General features: G+C 46.1%; 1 pseudogene; it reads right to left on the bottom strand.

The window, feature by feature from the left end:
- Window positions 1-874: 874 nt before the first annotated feature.
- Window positions 875-16,607, bottom strand: part of LOC141107504 (major histocompatibility complex class I-related gene protein-like) — a 34,233-nt pseudogene continuing 18,500 nt past the window's right edge.

Here is a 16,607-nt window from a genome sequence, read left to right as displayed (position 1 = left end):
ATTACAATAGATAACAATCAGACTATCTCATTGGATAAATGGGGTCACCTGATCGTACCTTACTTAACATAACCAGGAAGTAATCATCTAGTTTTCATTGGGTGTATGTAGTCAGATGGTTCCATACTAGCTGACATAATTATAACTGAACCAATCATCACAGACTGTGGAGTTGACTAACGAGCCACGACCGCACATGATAGGTGGATTGAACACTTGAAACATCGCACTGGGGTTCCCCACTGCTGACACTAAAAGATGGCTTATTTATATTGTGATCACATTTTTATTGTAATAAGGCTTTTTTAGAAATAAAAAACAACCCTATTTTCATCTACACTATGTGGAGGCCTATTTTTCTCTTTCCACATACCATCTGAACGAGAATCCAGTTCTTACTCCAGTTTTACGTGAGATGTCTTGGCTCCTCTGATCCGTGTCTTGGTTATCCACTGTGAGGACCTACCCGGTGGCCCCCGGAGATCCACGCAGAGTCCAGCCTGGAGGGTTCGAGTGTCGGCACATCTTTCCAATGCCCTGAGTGGCACCCTGCTCATGTGATTCCGTCGCTGACAAGGGAATCTACAAGATCTGGTAAGAGTTTTCTACACACTACCTTTACCATGATTTCTACATCTGGTTGATGTGCCCTCCCTGCTGATTTAATCTTCTGCCTACGTTAGAAGATCAGCTTCTTTCTATTTCATCCATCTTTATCCAGTGGGACATTATAAACCTTTATTTAATTTACTTTATACACATATCTCATGTTATTTGATTTATGAGTCACTCATTTCATTGATTGAGGCACAATTTAGGAGTACTGTCTGTGCTTCGTTCACACTTGATTTACATGCGCTACATTTCTTCTACTATGGATATATTGTTGTTGTCACATCGTAAGTAGCTGCTTTTTCTTTGTTTTGCATTTTTGATAGTGCAGTGTTTACTTTCACTATTTGTTCTCTGCCTCTACATTAGATGATTGATAGGAATACAAAAATGGAAAATTCAAATGTTATCTTATATTATACTACTTATGTATCTTGTCTGATATGTACCTTCAAGATCCTTCTCTTTTAGATTCACAATTAGTGTCTTCTCCAGGCTCTTGTGTTCCACATGACAGGAGTATGTATCGTTGCTGGCCAGAACTTTCACACTGACTCTGATCTGATAGGTGCCATCAGGATGGGGGAGAATTGGAGTCATTTCATCTGAAGGAACATCGTCCTCCCCATTCCTCACCCACTTCACATCCACAAGTCGGGGGTGAAACCCATACACCAGGCACTGAAGTCTGGTCATCCCGTCTGAACAATGGCGACCCCACACTTTCACCTCTGGCTGGACTGACATTAAAATTTACAAAACAATAGATCATCTTCCCAGGTCAACAGAACAATGAGGATACAATAATAAGATAAATAAAAAAAGAAATGTGACTTTCATAGTTGTTTAAAATAGGTCTAACTCTTATGCCCTGAACACACGACCAGATTTCCCGTCGGAATAAACTCTGAAGGTTTTTCCAACGGAGTTCCAACGGAATTCCGCTGAAACTGTCTTGAGTACACACGATCACATGAAAGCCCGAACGACTAGAAAAAGGAAGTTCAATAGCCAGTAGCCAATAGCTTCCGTCTCATACTTGCTTCAGAGCATGCGTCGTTTTTGGTCAATCGGAACAGCATACAGACAAGCGTTTTTTCCGATAGGAAATGGTTCCGTCTGAAATATGTAGAACATGTTCCATTTCTGGGTCCGTCAGGATTTTAGAAAAAAAAAAGTCAGATGAGGCATACACACAATCAGAATAGACTATGAAAAGCTTCCGTCTGACTTTTTCTGTCTGACATTCCGCTCGTGTGTATGCGGCATTACATAAAACTGGCACATATGGACTTGGAAACTCCTTGTTTATCACTATCCCTGTCTCTGTTGGGGAAAGTTTGACTTTACTTCTTGTGTGGGTGATGCTCCCTAATGGTACAACCTGTATGAGCACAGCTTCACAAATAAGAACTGAACCTGCTGTCCTTTGATAAATAGCCCCGACACCCTGTTGAGTACAGCCCCATCCTCCCTCATCCAGCAATCTTTCCTCTGTCATGGTCCCAGCTGGTTCCTCTTCATACTGCGCATGGACACTGAGTTCCTATATATTTCTAGGGGTAAGCCGAACTCCAAAAGACTGCTAGAGGTGGCCTTGGTATGACTACCAAGGAAAGAATAGGGCCAAGGTGCACATACACAGATGGAGAGGGAAGGGAGGTAAGTATTATGCCAGGTGGGCTGCACTCAGGAGGGTGGGGACTTATTAAAAGGGAACATCACTAAGAAGATAAATTATAATACAGAGAGGATAATGCCACTGGTAATGTTATATTCTGATTTCTACCCGCATTTTACAGCCCACTCATAAAATGCAGTCACCCATAAGAGAGCTCTGTGATTGGAGGAACTCTCCACCCTACCGCAGGACAGCTCTTACCGCTGCTGTGAAAGTTATGATTCCCTGCATGTCTTGAATGTAACGGTTTTGGAAAAATAAATCAATGCATTTAGTTCCACCTAAAAGGAGAAGTCATCTTTTAACCACTTCAATACAGGGCACCTTCCTGCCCAGACCAATTTTCAGCTTTCAGCACTTTCACATTTTAAATGACAATTGCGCGGCCATCCATCACTGTACTCAAACTAAGTTTTTATCATTTTGTTCCCACAAATAGAGCTTTCTTTTGGTGGTATTTGATCACCTCTGGGATTTTTATTTTCTGCTAAACAAATAAAAAAAAAATCCAAAAAAATTTGAAAAACTATTTTTTTTTTTGTTACAAAACTTTGTAAATAAGTAAGTTTTCTCCTTCACTGTTGGGCATTGATAAGGCAGCACTGATGGGCATCAATGAGGTGGCACTGATGAAGGGCAATAATATACGGCACTGATAGGTGGCACTAATATGCAGCACTGATGGGCACTGAAAGGCGGAACAGGTGGGCACTGATAGGCGGCACGGATGGGCACTGATAGGCAGCACGGATTGGCACTGATAGACGGCACGGATGGGCACTGATAGGCGGCACTGTACACTAATAAATGGTACTGATGGATGCCAATCAGTGCCAAACAATAATGCCTGCCAATCAGTGATGTCCATTGTGGGCACTGATTGACATCAATTGTGGGCACGGATTGGCATCAATTGTGGGCACGGATTGGCATCAATTGTGGGCACGGATTGGCATCCCTGGTGGTCTAGGGTGGAATACTTGGGGATGACATCCCTGGTGGTCCAGTGTGGGCATCCTCAGGGGGGGGGGCTGCGCTGATAATCGATCAGCACAGACCCCCCCCCCGGTCAGAGGAGCTGCCAATCAGCTCTCCTCGCGTCTGGCAGATGCGAGTGAGGATAAGCCGATCACTGGCTCTTCCTGTTTACACTGTGATCAGCCGTGATTGGACACAGCTGATCATGTGGTAAAGAGTCTCTGTCAGAGACTCTTTACCTAGATCGGAGTTGCGGTGTGTCAGACTGACACACCTCAATAACGATCACCGCAATGCGCGCCCCAGCGGCTTGATATCCTGCTGGACGTCATATGACAGGATATTGAAACCACTTTGCCGCCGTCATTTTGCTATATGGATGGGCGACAAGTGGTTAATGAAATAGTTTAGCTATATCCTGGAATTCCCCTTAAGGCAGTGCTTACCATTTGTTTTCAGCTCCTCTTCCACAAGTTCCCTGTACTTGTTAATCCATTCAATGCAGCGTTCCTCTGAAAACTCTTTATCTGCCCGAGTGGTTTGCTGATCCCTGTTCCATTCCTGTGTTAATATCTGTGCTTTCTCCACTGCTGGAAAATATTTTAATGCCTGCTTATCAAAGAAGACGAGATCTCTCCCATTGTATCCAAACTCAGTGTGTCCGCCGATGCTGCAGTCCTCATAATACACGCACTCAAATTTTATTTGGTATGTGTGAAAGTCTGCAAGAGAAAAATGAAACTTTAGTACTCACTGTAAAATCCTTTTCATTGAAGGACACAGCCAGATCAGTAGTTTGTGACCAGTAAGTATTGTGCCACCTGCAGAAGTAGGATGCTAGGTACAACAAAATAAACAGCACACCTCAGGGGTAGCCCCAGTTGGTGGTCACACCAACCCCCCCTCCCTCCCCATTTGCAACACACATATCAGTTGTTACTTAGCAGTATTAGAGAATACCACAGAGACAAAATACCCACTTACAAGGGCAGGTGCTATATCCCTCGATGAACTCTCAGAAAATAATTTTTCAGTAATCACATTTTCTCTTTCGTTCTTTGAAGAGCACAGCCGGATCAGTAGCTCATGACCAGTGGGACATCATAAAACAGTGCCAGATATCTGGGTGGGGATATATCACAACTATCCAACATGCAAGGAGGCACTATTTCCAACAGAACTCTAGACACTGCCGGCAAATCCTTGCAACCAAAACTAGCTTTGTCAGAAGTGGCAATGTCAACCTTGTAAAACCTGATGTGAACAGACAACCAGGCAGCCGCTTGCAACCTGAGAGGCAGAGGCACAATGATAAAAAAGGCCAGGATGAGCTCAGAGTCCTGGTGAAATAAGCAATAAAGGGGAACAGGTCAATAAAGGTCTACTCTATCTAAAAATAGAGTAGACCTAAACCATAGTCTGACTAATCTAACCAGAAATAGTAGATGGTGAAGCTGGCTGGCTATTTTGGCTAAGATCAAGTGCAGTATCTGTTCTTACAGTTTTTGGGAAGCAGGCAGGGCCGGACAGGTAATAAAAAACAGCCCGGGAAAAAATATACCAGCCCCATAGCATTATTATACCAGCCCAACATCATAAAGTCATTATTTCCTTGTTCATGAAAAGGGAAAACCATGCATTTTAAAGCACAATTGAAGAGTGTATTTTATATATATATATATGCAAATTCCAGTTAAAAGTGGTAAAATTGGTCCATCATCAAGGGGCACCCCAGGAACGTGGGGGGGACTCTGGTTTCCAGAGGCCACCTTTCGCAGAAAGAATGGGGGGGGTTACTGATATAAGGGGGAAACCTTTATATTAGTGCCCCCTTATATTATTGTATTCACTCCCCCCTTAGACTTGCCTGGCAGCGCTGTCATTGACCTCCTCTCAGGTGCACTGTGCAGGGCTCAGTTAGATGGCTCCAGGTTGGTGGCTCTGGTTTTATCTTATAGTCTCCTCTCCAAAGTCCACACACATCTAACTTCTCCCATGACCCCCATCCTGGTGGCACTCCCACTCTTAACTCCTCTCCAGACTCCCCCTCAGACTGCAGACATGATATAAGACAAGAGATGGTCAGAGGTTGCGGACATGATACAAGTGATGTTTAGAGACTGAGGACAGAATACAAGAGATGGTTAGAGACTGAGGACAGGATACAAGAGATGGCTAGAGACTGAGGACAGGATACGAGAGGATACAAGAGATGGGTAGAGACTGAAAACATGATACACGAGATGGTCAGAGGCTGCGGACATGATACAGTAGATGTCAGAGGCTGCAGACATGATACGGGAGGTGTCGGAGGCTGCGGGCAGGAGATGGTTAGGGACTGAGGACATCATACTAAAGATGGCCAGAGACTGCAGACATGATACAAGAGATCAATGCAGCCTCATCAGTGCCCATCAAATGCAGCCTCGTCGTGCCCATCAAATGCAGCCTCGCCGTGCCCATCAAATGCAGTCTCGCCGTGCCCACCAATGCAGCCTCACCGTGCCCACCAATGCAGCCTCACCGTGCCCACCAATTGCAGCCTCACTGTGCCCACCAATTGCAGCCTCACTGTGCCCACCAATTGCAGCCTCACCGTGCCCACCAATTGCAGCCTCACCGTGCCCACCAATTGCAGCCTCACCGTGTCCACCAATTGCAGCCTCACCGTGTCCACCAATTGCAGCCTCACCGTGTCCACCAATTGCAGCCTCACCGTGTCCACCAATTGCAGCCTCACCGTGTCCACCAATTGCAGCCTCACTGTACCCACCAATTGCAGCCTCACTGTGCCCACCAATTGCAGCCTCACTGTGCCCATCAATGCAGCCTCACTGTGCCCATCATTGCAGCCTCACGGTGCCCATCATTGTAGCTTCACGGTGCCCACCAATTGCAGCCTTGCTGTGCCCACCTATTGCAGCCTCGCTGTGCCCACCAATTGCAGCCTCGCTGTGCCCACCAATTGCAGCCTCGCTGTGCCCACCAATTGCAGCCTCGCTGTGCCCACCAATTGCAGCCTCGCTGTGCCCACCAATTGCAGCCTCGCTGTGCCCACCAACTGCAGCCTCGCTGTGCCCACCAATTGCAGCCTCTCTGTGCCCAATTTCAGCCTCTCTGTGCCCAATTGCAGCCTCTCTGTGCCCAATTGCAGCCTCTGTGTCCACCATTTGCAGCCTTACCTTTTTCTGGATAACAGCGCTCTCCTCCCTCTGTCCTCCAGCGCTCGTGTCACGGAGCTGGGTCTGTATGCAAGGTCCCGCCCCCCTAGATCGGCTCGTGTGATAGGCTGAACACTGATTCAATCTACTATCACACAAGCCAGTCTAGGGGGGTGGGACCTTGCACAAAGACCCAGCTCCGTGACATACGAGTGCCGGAAGACAGAGGGAGGAGAGTGCTGCAGTCGCCGCTCAAAGCTGCCCCAGGGCAGGCGACCTGCCGGGAAATTTCCATGTAGGTCAGCTCGGCCCTGGAGGCAGGTTGCTGGTGCCTCTTATAGGAGGGGACACGGGTTAGTACTCCTCCTGATGTTATTAGGTAAGGAACTGTGGAGGTGTCAGAAACCATGAATCAGACTGAGACAGAAGTACAGTTAAATCACACTTGTCTAATAATAATAAAAAAAGGTAAACAGAGTAAACTTAGTCAAAACATAGCCAGAGTTCAGGAACCGGGATAGTCAGACAAGTCAAAATGTCAGGGAGCCAGAGAATAGCGTAGTAGAACAGCAAGCAGGATCTGGAGCCAGAAGGAATGTCAGCCAAGCAAGTCTTTAACAGGAACACAGGAGAGCGTCTCTAGAGTTGTGATCAAGGCGGAGATCATCTGGACTGGATGGCTTAAGTAGGCAGGAAAGACAAGCAGGATATCATCAACAAGTCACTGTGGAGAGATAGGAGCTGGCAATTAGCCGACAGCTGAGCGGCCAGCTCAGAGAAGGAAGGGCTGAGTCCAGCCCTGACAGGAAGGGAACCTTTTCCTCCTGGGTTGAAGCCAGTCTGAGTCCCACTGGCTTGTCTCAGGTGATGGCAGGGCTTTCCTTAAGTTCTGAGATCTTTCTGGTAGGGATGTGGCCGCATGTGCCTGGCTAGGGCTGGGAGGTGCAAGGAGCTACTGATGATGTGCCCCCTGGTGCTGGGGAAAACACTTTTTGACTGCACACCATTGGTGTTTCACCAGCACAAGGACATGTCACCTATGCTCTTTTTGCACAACGCCTTTTGGCTAGCCAGGGAAAAATTTTATACTGACCAAAAGGCCCGCTGTATACTGCACGGCACTTTTTATGATTGTTTTGTCACTTATTTACTAATGGGCACTTGTGCACATGTGTTGGGGGGGGGGGGGACTATGGCCTTTGGGTCTTTTGCCTATCCCCATCCGGAGGAGTCTCTCTTGGGGTGAGCCCCTTACCAACTACTTGGAGGACTGGCCTTGGCTGGTCCCTATGGAGTGAGGTCCATCTGGCTTTGGCCTAGGTAGACCATGGTGTACCTTGCCTCTAACAGAAGCCCTGCGCCCAAAAGGTTCAGGGTTAGAGGCCCTTTCTCTTGGCAATTCTGTACGCTCTGTGCACTCCTTTGTGTGCTGTGATTTCACGGTTCACTTTTTTTGTTCACAGGGGTTTTTTAATAAAGCACTGCACCCAGGAGCTTCTGTGGGGAAAGAAAATTAACACAGAATCCATCTTCTCAATGGAGGCAGTAGCATTCAATTACACTCCAATAGCCTACAACAAATCCAGACAATGAAGAGACACTTCTTTAGGATGGAAGGGTTATAACAGAGAATGCAGAAAGCATAGTTGCCAACAGTCCCGGTTTTCCCAGGACAATCCCGATTTTGGGACCCTCATCCTGATCGGAGGCTGTCCCGAATCTGGATTTTCGGGAAAATCGGGAATGTTTGATTTTTAAATCTCTAGCAGCTGGCTCCAGCAAAATGGCCGCCGGCGCCGCCACTAGATCTTCCCCCTAGTGTTCAGTGAAGAGAGGAAGGGGGCTCGATCCGTGCAGCCAATGAATCGGCTTCTTTAGCTGCACGGATCGGCCCCTCCCCTCTCCAGTGAACACACGGCACCGGTGTCTATCAAGGCCTGCGCAGTACGAAGCGCTCAGATGGGGGGACAGTCACTTTTTGCCAGAACACCGCCGGCCGCTCCTGGAGTTCCTGCCTGGAAATGTGCTGGGGTGCGTTATGTGCTGGCTTCTCCTCATGCGGCTCCGCTCGATGGATGTCACAGGGGGGCTGGTCTGGATGTCACAGGGGGGGCGGTCTGGATGTCACGGGGGGGCTGGTCTGGATGTCACAGGGGGGGGGCTGGTCTGGATGTCACAGGGGGGGGGCTGGTCTGGATGTCACAGGGGGGGGGGCTGGTCTGGATGTCACAGGGGGGGGCTGGTCTGGATGTCACAGGGGGGGGGCTGGTCTGGATGTCACAGGGGGGGCTGGTCTGGATGTCACAGGGGGGGCTGGTCTGGATGTCACAGGGGGGGGGCTGGTCTGGATGTCACAGGGGGGGCTGGTCTGGATGTCACGGGGGGGGGCTGGTCTGGATGTCACAGGGGGGGCTGGTCTGGATGTCACAGAGGGGGGGCTGGTCTGGATGTCACAGGGGGGGGCTGGTCTGGATGTCACAGGGGGGGGCTGGTCTGGATGTCACAGGGGGGGGCTGGTCTGGATGAAACAGGGGGGGGGCTGGTCTGGATGTCACAGGGGGGGGCTGGTCTGGATGTCACAGGGGGGGACTGGTCTAGATGTCACAGGGGGGGGCTGGTCTGGATGTCACAGGGGGGGGGCTGGTCTGGATGTCACAGGGGGGCTGGTCTGGATGTCACAGGGGGGGGTCTGGATGTCACAGGGGGGGTCTGGATGTCACGGGGGGGACCATATAGTCTGGGTGCCATAGGGAGAGGGACCATATAGTCTGGGTGCCACAGGGAGAGGGACCATATAATCTGGATGTCACGGGGGGGGGGCTGGTCTGGATGTCACAGGGGGGGCTGGTCTGGGAGACAACTCTAGTAACACCTTGAATAAAAGGTATGGACAATAAAAATGTACAGGCCAAGGGAAGAGAGGCCATGGGATATTGAAGGAGCAAATACAAGGCAGAAACTTGGCCCTTTATGGTGCTAAGGGCCATCTGGTGGTCCGCCTTACATTGGAAGAAGGCTTGTTTTTGTTATACCCAGCATCCTACTCCTGCAGGTGGTGCAATAAGCACTGGTCCCAATATATTCATCCACATCCAGGGCCAGGACAGGGGCATATACGATTGGGGAGGTGGCTGACAGGCAACATAGAGTATCTGCAAGGGACCCACAGTTACAATATTTTGGGATGGGAGAGGAATGTGCACATGTGCTCAAACCTAGCATTTTTTTCAGAAGGCTGTAGAGGGTACTAGCTTAAAAAGCTATAGGCTTTACTTTTTAGTCAAGTTACATATGCTTAACTGTTCCACTCAGATCAGAGAGGAGAATAAAGTCTTGCAATTGCGTAAGTGCAGCACTGTCCAGGAGTAAGGCCTATCCACCCCCGCGGCCAAGGAAATAGGAAGGGCTCAAGACATTAGATCAGAAGACTGCAAAAGAAAAAAGGTATGTATAACAGAATTGTTTATAAAGTAGAAGGGATAGGGACTTCAGGGAGGAAGGGGAGAGGTATGAGGGAAACAGAGTTGGGCTTTAAGTCAAATCTATGTTTAAAATATACTGGTCTTGAGGGAAATACGGGGGTGTCACTGCTGACCCCCTTATAAAAATGCTTGTTGCCTGAATGGTAGGCTGACTTTGAGTCACTGGCCTTAAATAAGTAAAAAGGCAAAGATAAGTCAGAAGTCTTCCTCTGAATCTTTGTTTTGAATCAAGTATTGGGGCCAGAGGTTCTGCATGTCAACCCATCAACAAGTGTTTTTCGGAAGGAAAGTTCAGCAATGGCAGCTTCCCCATCTCTCTCATTATTGATTAACAAATACATATGGCATAAAGATACATCTGCAGTGTCTTGCTGCCAAAAGTAATTGAACTGCTGTGCCTAGCTCGACCATTTCATCGCCATGATTACATATAAAACAAAGGAAGGACTTTTTAAATGGTTCATTTGAGTTTTTTTCTGAGCTTAGAGAAGACAAAAATAATTTACTACTACTTCCACGTACACAACTGTAAGGCCTTATTCACATGGGTGTACTTAAAGGGGTTGTAAAGCTTTGTGTTTTTTTTTTTTTAATAACAAACATGTCATACTTACCTCCTCTGTGCAAGGGTTTTGCAATGGCCCCCGATCCTCCTCTTCTGGGGTCCCCCTGCGGCGCAACCTGCCTCCTCCCCACCTCGAGTGCCCCCATAGAGAAGTACTTTCCCTGGAGGCATTCATGCAGGTGCCCTCCCGTGTCCTGCTGATGCGTCCAATGACGCAGACAGCAGGACTCAGCAGCAGGAGCCATTGGCTGCGGGGCCATCAATCAATCCAATGAGGACCCTAGACACCAACTGGAGCTGGTGTGTTCGTCGCTGTCACTGGAAAGATCAGGCTCAGGTAAGTAAAAGGGGGGAGCTGCAGCACAGGAGGTTTTTCACCTTAATGCATAGAATGCATTAAAGTGAAAAACCTTGAGGGTTTTTTTAAGATAAAAAGCCTTCTGTGTGCAGCAGCTTCCCTCAGCCCCCCTAACATTTATCTGAGGTCCCTCTCTATCCAGCGATGTCTATGAGCATCTTAGCCATCCAGATCCTCCTTCCTGATTGGCTGGGACACAGAAGCAGCGTCACTGGCTCTCGGTGCTGTCAATCAAAGTCAGCTAGCCAATCAGGGGAGGGAGGGGGCAGGGCCAGGGCTCTGTGTCTGAATGGACACAAGGACCTTTGACTCAGCTCGGGTGCCCCCATAACAAGCTGCTTGCTGTGGGGGCACTAAATAAGAGGGAGGGGCCAGGAGTGCCGAAGAGGGACCCGAGAAGGAGGATCTGGGCTGCTCTGTGCAAATCCACTGCAACAGAGCAAGTAAGTATAACGTGTTTGTTATTTTTATAGGGAAACACAAGACTTTACAATCACTTTAAGCTTGCTGAAGCCATGCTTACCCATGGGAGCATCCATGTGAAGGCAGTCCCACTGATGTCTATTGAAAGGGTGTGAAATTGGGAGCAGCAGCTGTGTCCCAATTGCCATGAATGGAATGGAGCACCTGTGCATCCTCAGGCATGCAAACCTGGCCATCACATAGACGTAATTTTAAAGTGGAAGTAAACCCTCCTATCGTTTTCAGCCAAGGAAGCTGCCATCTTGGCCTCTAATCTTCAACTGCCATGATACTGCACATGTGATCAGTCAGACAGACACAGAAAACGGAGCTGACAGGCGGGGAGGAGGGGGTGAGAGGGAGAGCAGAGCAGGGCTGCAGATGATGGAGGGACGTACACTGACCACAGTGGTCAGGGCTCAGCGGCCCTGATTATCGTGGTCAGCGCAGAGAGGGGGATACAGGAAGTGGCAGGTTCAGCCAGGTTTTTTACCTTCTAGAGGGGGGCAGATTACACAAGCACTGTGCTCTTTAATCTGCTATAAAGGGACCAGGGTCTCTATTTTTTTTTTATGGGGTTAACAAACACTTAAAGGCAAATATACTGAGACGAAAAAGCTTAGCAAATGAGGTAAAGCTTCGCTTTGCAAATAGTTCCCAATCATGTGCAAGGAAAATAAGAAAAGACTGCATTTTTGCTTGCACGTGATTGGATGATGGAAGTCAGCAGAGCTTTTGCTCATTTACTAATTTCTGGAGCAACTGCTCTTGCAGATTACAACTGCACTTTGCAAAGTGCACAGTCTATTTGCCTTTAGTAAATCAACCCCTATGTGTCCATGCACACTAATGCCCTGTACACACGATAGGATTTTCCTACGGAAAATGTAATAGGACCTTGTTGTCAGAAATTCCGACCGTGTGTAGGCTCCATCACACATTTTCCATAGGAATTTCCGTCACACAAAATTTTAGAGCTTGTTCTCAAATTTTCCGTCAACAAAATCCGTTGTCGGAAACAATTCCGACGCATAAAGGGCCACGCATGCTCGGAATCAAGCAGAAGAGCAGCACTGGCTATTGAACTTCATTTTTCTCGGCTCGTCGTACGTCACCGCATGACCGTGTGTAGGCAAGACAAGTTTGAGCCAACATCCGTCGGAAAAAAAACATGGATTTTGTTGTCGGAAAATCCTATCGTGTGTACAGGGCAATAGGCTTTTACTAGAGTTTAGAGGCAGTCAAAGCTCCTTTCCTGAACGAAGAACAATTGCATTCAGGAAAGGAGCCTTTGGGCATAAAAAACACTAAACGTGCATAAACGCGCCTAAACACTAGGTGCGTTTAGCACTTCGGCATTTACTCATTTCAATGGCAAGAATAAATTAAAATTCTGGCCAATGAAATAAATAAACTCTTAAAATCCAAATGCTGCTAAACGCGCCTAAACTGGTTTGAAAAAAAATGTAGCTTAGGTGAGTTTATAACAGGGTGGATAAAAATCAATTAAAAAAAAAAAAAAATCTGATTTTTTTTTAACTTAAATCTGTTTTTTTTTTTTATTTAAAATCGATTTTTTTTTAAATTTTATCAAATTTATTTTAATAAAATGCTTTTGGAGTAAAAATCTATCTAAAGATAGTTTTCTATTTAAGATACATTAATAATTTAGTTTATTCAGCATGAAATGGAGCTTCGTTATGTAGCATGAGGCTGTATATTCTGCAATATTTACATTTTTGGTAAACTCATTCAATAAATCCAAACTCTGCACGCTAAGATAACATGCACTGCATTGATGCATTCAAACAATTTCACAGTAACCATGAGATAAAACAAAGTTCAGGAATATTCCTTTATCCCATTGTTTCATTGTCTATGTACACTACAAACTGTATGATTGAATCGGTTCCACTGTTTTACTAACCTGACAGCTTATTATTCTAAACAGGAAACCTTCATTTTGTTTGAAAATATTAAAGATTCTAACTACCAGCAAGAATAAGTCCTTACATTTAAAGAGTACCTGTCTGGTTACCCTGGATTGAACAATTCTAATTCTTTACTGAAGTAGGTTTAGGGTGGTATCCCCAGGTGAAGAGATGCTGGGGTGGTTGTTCCTTTCCCTTTTCCTTCATCATTCGGGTGGGGGGTATTGTTTTACATTACTGCTCTGTAATATAAGTACATGGAAAGTTGGCTGTAACTCCCTAGACATTTTCTTTTTATTTTTCTATTTTTTCATTTTATTCTTTGTGTCTTTTGATTGACTATATCTGGAATTTTTGTGCACAACCAATGTATGACTGCTTATTGTTTTACTATGTCTTCTCAATAAAGACCAACCTTGTTGTTAAAAAAAAAAAAAAAAAAAAAGGAGTACCTGTCATTTCAGATCCATCATGGCAGCGCCTGTTAGCAGGCATCCACTCACCTGCTACCGCCACCTCCCTCACCTTGTTGTGTCACTGCCGCATCACCAGCCGTCCCATTAAAATGAATGAGACTGTCGGGGAGTCAACAGCGGGTCAGAGGAGGAGCAAACAGCGGGTCAGAGGAGGAGCAAACAGCGGGTCAGAGGAGGAGCAAACAGCGGGTCAGAGGAGGAGCCAACAGCGGGTCAGAGGAGGAGCCAACAGCGGGTCAGAGGAGGAGCCAACAGCGGGTCAGAGGAGGAGCCAACAGCGGGTCAGAGGAGGAGCAAACAGCGGGTCAGAGGAGGAGCAAACAGCGGGTCAGAGATGACAGTTGCTCTTTAAAAATTATGGTTTAAATCAAGCCTTTTTACTAGTGATTTAAAAAAAAAAAAAACACCCTGGTTTATAACGATTATTTTCTCCTGTCAGGAAAAACAGTGTTTACAACAAACCCGTGCACATTTCATTCTGCTGTTTTTTGCATTTGAAACCTGGTTCAAAATGAACATTTGTATGTAAACCAAAATTGAGGATATTAGGATCCTAAAAACAGAAATGGCTGATTATGAATCTGTATCCTTCACGCCATTTCCTTACCGACAGACTAGTTGAACATTCTCTCAATGCCTGGCAGTGTGCTGTGGTGTGTGCGTTCATATTTGTTGGCCAGCTGGGTGACGTTCTTCTCCCACATCTGTGGCTCCCAGGGGTTCTTCATCCAAACATATCGGCTGTCAGCCTTGTGGGTGTCACTGTTATACCGAGCAATGTGTAGGCCGTCCATTACTACTACAATGGAGTACCAATGAAGGGGTTCCCCACTCTTTTTTAAGGCTGTGAAATAATACTGAAGGACCTTGCTGTCTGTGGATACAAGAGACATTGGATCTGATTAATTAAAACAAATAGGGGTTGGTGCTGCACTGTTTCTCCAATTACTTGGTTCTCTTTTAAAGAATACTGCTAAAGGTAGCAGTACAAATAAATCAACAGTGTAACTAATAACCACAGTGTGTTGTAAAGTGACTAGTAACAAAGTGCAAAATAGATCATGTGAAAACACAACAATAATTCTTCAGTAGAAAAAAAAAAAAAAAGTGTACTGCTAAAAAGGTAGCAGTGCATATGAATAAATAAATGAACAAAAATAGATCAATAATGTAAACAATATCCACAGTGGGTTGTAAAGGGACTGATTTCAGAGTGAAAAGTGCAAAATAAATGATGCTGAAACACTACAATATTTCTTCTGTAAATACGATGAGTGCAAATATAAATGTGCAAAATGAACTGTGCAAAAACCAGCAAACAGTCTCTCAGTGCAGAGTGCAAATAAGTTAGTGCAAAACAGCAATACAGTCTTTTCTTCTGTGTGCAAAGGACGTCAAGGTGCAAACACAAGGTGCCAAGGAATAGTAAACTCCTCTTCGTGCAAAACACACACTGGTAACAATGACCTCTTACCTTGTGGTAATGAGGTAACCGCGTGTGTATACAAATCTGAAAGATTCACTTCTACCATAGTGCTGGGCCACTGGAGATCTAGAAATGTCTGTCTCTCAGTGGATGCAAGGGAGATATCAGAAAAGAGAGGGGGGTCCGGATTGTGTAGTGTTTTTAATAAATGGAGCTTTTATTGATAACAATGAGGGTACTAACCAGTGTTAATTGTGGCAGCAAATTTTAATTTAGTTTTAGTCTTAGAACTAAAATAGCATTTTAGTTTTGGTCCCATTTTAGTCTTCTTCAATTGTTTTAGTTTTAGTCGTATTTAGTCGACTAAATCTCCAGTACATTTTAGTTGACTAAATCTCTAAAATCTAATGGGTGTAATTAAATTGTAATGCATTAGTTACTGTATATACTCGAGTATAAGCTGAGTTTTTCAGCACATTTTTTTTGTGCTGAAAGTGCCCCCCTCGGCTTATACTCGAGTCAAGCACTTTTCTGCAGCAGAGAATGACATTTTCTGAACCGACTTTGGGGCCCCGTATCTTGGGGCCACTTAGTGCTAGGAACCCCAAATCTGGTGTGCAAACCCAGTGGAATTAGGACTACAACATATCCAAAGCTGGGGTTCCTAGCACCAAGTGGCCCTGAGATACGGGGCCCCAAATTTGGTTTGGAAAATGTCATTCTCTGCTGCAGAAAAGTGCTTGACATTTTCCGAACCGACTTTGGGGCCCCGTATCTTGGGGCCACTTGGTGCTAAGAACCCCAGCTCTGGATATGTAGTGCCAGTTCCACTGGGTTTGCACACCAAATTTGGGGTTCCTAGCACCAAGTGGCCCCGAGATACGGGGCCCCAAATTCGGTCAACTGTGTCCATCTGCAGCAATGTCATTTTGGGACCCTTTGGGTCCAGAGACCCCAAATTTTGGCTGCAGCTAGGAGGCATCTAGGAACCCTTAACTACTGAGTTTGAGGTTCGGGGGACCTATGGCTGCCAAATGGGCACAGTGAGGCTGCAAATGGGCATTGTTGACCCTCTTTTCCACTTACAGTAGCTGCGCATTTCTCACCCTAGGCTTATACTCGAGTCAATACGTTTTCCCAGTTTTTTGTGGTAAAATTAGGTGCCTCGGCTTATATTCTGGTTGGCTTATACTCGAGTATGTTTTAGTTGACTAAATTAAAGCTGATACTCACATATAATCATAGGATAATGCACAGAACTCCATGAGCGGCGAGCTCGCCTGCCAGCGTCAATACAGGTGCCTTTCCGTCCCTACATGTGGCGTCACGGTCACGTGACTTCATCAGGGATTCTGATTTATTACATGTTCCACAAGGGGGAAAAAAAAAGGCTTCTTATTTTTTGTATTTTTCATTGGAATACAATGCGATGGTGTCCATCTTGGGACCGGACAGGCACTCAATGTTTGTTTTTG

This window comes from Aquarana catesbeiana, linkage group LG09 (genome assembly GCF_042186555.1).
Source record: "Aquarana catesbeiana isolate 2022-GZ linkage group LG09, ASM4218655v1, whole genome shotgun sequence".
Lineage (NCBI taxonomy): Eukaryota > Metazoa > Chordata > Amphibia > Anura > Ranidae > Aquarana > Aquarana catesbeiana.
Note: the sequence above shows the minus strand (reverse complement) of the source record. Positions and strands in the feature narration are given on the sequence as shown.